The sequence below is a fragment of the Oryza brachyantha genome, chromosome 9 (genome assembly GCF_000231095.2).
Source record: "Oryza brachyantha chromosome 9, ObraRS2, whole genome shotgun sequence".
Taxonomy (NCBI): Eukaryota; Viridiplantae; Streptophyta; class Magnoliopsida; order Poales; family Poaceae; genus Oryza; species Oryza brachyantha.
The window spans coordinates 4714436-4719324 of record NC_023171.2 but is presented as its reverse complement, the minus strand read 5'-3'; positions in this window follow the sequence as shown (position 1 = coordinate 4719324).

Genomic DNA, 4889 nt, shown 5'->3' with positions numbered 1-4889 from the left:
CGTCCGTTAATGTTTAACCCGTTAAATTTTTTATACATGTTTAACTATTAGTCTTATTCAATAAATTTACATATTTATTAATTAGTTTTTATATCACTTCATTTAAAGTTAGATATACTTTTATGCATATATATATAGCTTTACATATTTTACAAAAACTTGAATAAGACGAATAATTAAATGTGTATAAAAAAGTCAACATCGTCAAATATTTAGGGATGGAGTGTACTACTAGGTCTTTTTTTCGAAAAAAGTAGGGCTAAGAAATTTCGGGCACTTATGTATATATGTTTTCCTACAATAGGAGCTGATTGGCGCTATAGAACCCTCAGTCCGTACCGGGCCACAATAGGTATCAGTAACGGGCATATGGTCCATGACGGACAAAGGGTTACTGAAACCCAAATGTTTCACTCGTGGGTCAACGGACTGTTATGGATAAACAATTCCGCTAACGGTTGGTCATTCTAAACCGTGACCGATACTGATGCAAGGAACACTGGAGTTGCGGAGAATACCAGTGACCGATACTTAGCTGTAACGGACGAGAACATAGAATCGTGACTGATATGACATTATCAGTAACGGTCTGTATATGTAGAACCGTTACCGATATGGGTTGTCACGGTTCTAGTAATTTTGACTCGTTACAGATATGTAGTTATGAAAAAAAAGAAATTCTAAAAATTAGCTGGCCTTAGGTAATTCTAGGCATGCCCTCTGTAAACAAGCAATAAAATTCCAGTAATATGTGCAACAATCAGTATAATTCAATTAAATAAATGTCATGCCAAATCGATCATTCCAGTATTATGAGAATTCAATTAAATAAATGTCATGCCAAATCGATCATTCCAGTATTATGAGAAGCAATTAATAACACATGCAGTAATGAATGATGTAACAACGAAATATCCAACATTATATACACAATCAATCAACTCTTCCATCACAATAAAAAAAGTTAGACATGTGAGAAAAACTCGTCAAATTACAGTGACATAGATAAATTGAAAAATTTGAACGAAATTTAAAACAGTGACAAATCAGTTATCCCTTATACTTGCTAGCGTGAAATTACCCCTTTGGATTGATTACATCAGTTAACAAAAATGCGACAATTTCTCCTCGGATCTTGCTGGCATCAAATGTTGTCGACTTCATGAAAGCTAGCTGTAAGATATAATATTTAGTTATTACTTAAGTTATGAAATAGGTAAGACAGTGTCATAGTTCGGGTGATTTGGACAAACCTCAGGATCAAACGTGTTCACCTGCTGATGTGCAGGGGGTGGCCCGATCTTTCGGATTCCAGCACTTGATCATCTTGATCTTGATGTAAGCAATGGTTATATCAATGGTAGGCTTGGTCACATCATCATCCCGTTCTTCACGGAAAACTGTCCTCAGTTTTTCCATATGGTGCTTTTCGCATAATCCATTTAAAACAACCTGTTTCTTTTAATCAAAACAAGCCAAAATGGAGATAATATGATTAGCAAGAATATGTATCTCTAGCTTGCATATTTTGTCCACAGAAAGAAGGTTCTAAGTCTGAACAGATGTAAATTCTATGCACCAAATATATTTCTTTATCACCACATTCACCAAATATATGAAAAATAACACTAGTTGGACATGGCAAATCAGACTTTGCAAACAATTTTTCCTTCAAATTATCGAGCTCACAAAAATCATCAAATGGAATATAGCCCAATGTATTTAAAGAAGATAGCAATTGAAGTTCATCATTCCCGCTGGACGTGTGAATAACATGCTTAAATTCAATACATGGAGAATCAAGAATAAAAGTGACATGTTCATTCACTAGTTGTGGCATGGATATAAGTGAAATACTGTCACAGAAATCTTCTTTATCACAAGGAGTAGAATGCAAATCAACTTATGACAAAGGCAATACAAAAGTAGGTTCCATCAAAATTTGCTCTAAATTAGCATTGATTGTGGACAAATATAATTCATCAGTTGCAAACTCACCTTGAGTAAATTTAGCACCATTTTAAGTTACCTTTCATGCCCTCTTCAGATAATGTAGATGTATCAGCCTTCTCTTTTTCATTCGTGAGTGAAGGGGATGATGTCTCGATCATATCGTTCTCCCCCTTTTGGTCAATGTTCGAAGCTCCTGCAAAATGTTAGTGACATGTGGCAAAAGAATAGCTTGTTGCTCTATTGGGTTCCCCAAAAGTTTTCTCTTAATATTACAAGCAAGCATAAACAAATGACTTATGTGATTATATGTTACATTAGCAAGCCCAGCCTGAATATTGGAATTAAGCCATTTCAAAAATCTAGTCATTGTGTTCTCATTGCTTTCTTTTGAACCACTAAAAGTGATGCCAATTTTAAACTCATGAAAATACTCCCGCACAGTTTTGTCACCTTGTTTTAGGTGTTCAAATTTCTCAAGGAGGGCACGTTTATAGTATGAAAACACAAATCTTTTCCTCATAAATGTTTTGCATTCATCCTAAGTTTTAAGCTTGTTACCCACAGTATACCACCAAAAAGATGTAGAGCCGGTACATTTGTTACTAGCAGCCAATCATTTGAGCATTATAGAAATCATACTTGTCAAAGTGTTTGTCTACTGCTAGTTCCCAATTAATATAAGCGGTAGAATCATACTTTCCATCAAAAGTTGGCAAAAGAGACTCTACTCTTGCAAGATAATAGTATTGTTGTACCTTATATGCATCATATTGATCACTCCTCGTGTCTCGACGAAGATGTCGATGTCGAGCAAGGTCATCTCCAACAGTCTTGCGTATCCCTATCATTGTTAGTAGAAAACAAGAAACATACACAAAAATATGCACATTTCTAGTAACTACTAGATAGTGGAGGCTTAAATTTCACACGCACTCAAGCTTTTAGCCATGTTCTTAGAAGATCTTACCAATGCAAGCGGAATGGTGACATACATCGACTCAACCAACAACCCCAATGGAGGTTGGATGTATCAATGCCTTGGGAAACACTTGCTATATGGCTGCAATCAAATATGTGGAGCTCTAGGTAGGATTAAATATCAAAGGAGTAGCAAATGCTTGAATCCGATAATGCAAAGTTGAATAACGTTCAAAGTCAAGTACCACACTGGTCCTAGGCTAGGATAACTAGAGACGCGAGTCTAGACGCAAACGATACCATAAGATAACACGACACAACTCAAGCATTACTGTGATATTGAAAGCAAACTTAAAGATACAATATGTATTTTTTTCTCTTCTTTTTTCTTTTTTTGGTGCGGCTTTTTCTCCTTTTCACTTTAGCACCTTTCTGTCTTTTCTATTTTTCTAATATTTTTTCGATTATTTTTTCACCAGACCTGACCAAGGACCAAAATACAAAGTTACAAGGACTTAAATGTAAATTTAAAAAAATACACGGAGCTAAATGTAAAATTGTCATCCAAAAATTTGATTAATACAAAAATGGAATCCTGATGACACGATAATTCGGTTTTTGCAAACGGATCTCGATTCCGACAACAAATAATTTTTTTCCAAATTTGTATGGAAAGTGTAGATGGAAACCGAGAGGGAGGAAGTCAAACTCATCCCAAGGGGGACGGGAGAAGGGGAATCACGTGGGGGTGGGGACTTGAAGTAAACAGACTTGGCTGTAGATGGAAACAAACCCACTGATTGGTTGTAATCTACAAAAATTCCTCCAAAAAATAGATCTATTATCTTTTGTTTCTCCTTCCTCACACATAACAGATCTTCTTCATCGCGTGCGACATAAACAAGAGCACAGTAATGGCAGAAAGAAAACCTTAGATGCAAACGACACAACTCCTAAACTAACCAATGAAAAATTCCTGAAACCACAAAAATGGAACCCTTGGATCGAGCCGATTCCGTTTTCGTAGGTACTGATGACAACAAAGACACGGCGGTGGACAACAATGGTGGTACTAACGTTAACAGAACTCGAAACTCTAGACGGCCTAACCTAAGACTAGCCACACGACTCAACAATGCAACGCAAAAGTCAATAATGCAAAAACTGAAAAGAACAATGCAGTGGCTCAACGATGTCTAGGTTAAGAATGATCTAATCTACTATTTTTTTGGCTACTTTCTGGTTTATGGGAAGATATAAACTCACCGGGCAACGAAAACTCTCATACCACTTGATGTACACGGGGGTGGCCCGATCTTTCGGATTTCAGCACTTGATCATCTTGATCTTGATATGAGCAATGGTTATATCAATGGTAGGCTTGGCACATCACTTGCTAGGATAAGTTGCTCATGTGGTGACAAACATGAAAACCGCACATGAATCTGGTTGGTTGAGCGATGGGGAAGTCGAACTTATGAGTAAGACCTGATCTCTTCGCATCACGCTTCCCACCCTTAGTGACATATAGTTCCCATGCTCTGTCCAAAGCTTCTTTGATTAAGACCCATGTGTAATTCGCCGATATGGCCGAACTGAGGTAGGACACCATGTTCCACTTTGGGCATATGCATATGAGGATCGAATGTCTCCTAGAGTAGGCGAGAGTAAAATTGTAACTACCTCATAATAGAATGGAAAACTCTAAATAATGAGCTATCATCCTTACTGTTGATTGTGAGCAAAATATATAGCTTCCTTGTCTTGATGGGCCCACAAGCTCATCCCAATGTACTCAATAGTGGAATCCAAGTTGGACTTAAGAGTTGTCTCGTTGATGATGGATGGATCTGAGAAACCAACCCTCAAACCCTTCTTTCGACTCTCTCTCCAACACATCCAGGAGTAATTTCACTCTTCAAGGGTTAGATTAGAATACGTAATAATAGTGGGTTAAAGTTGATAAGTCTAAAGGACTTACAAACTATAGCACTTGAGCAATCCCGTGTCGAGGGGTT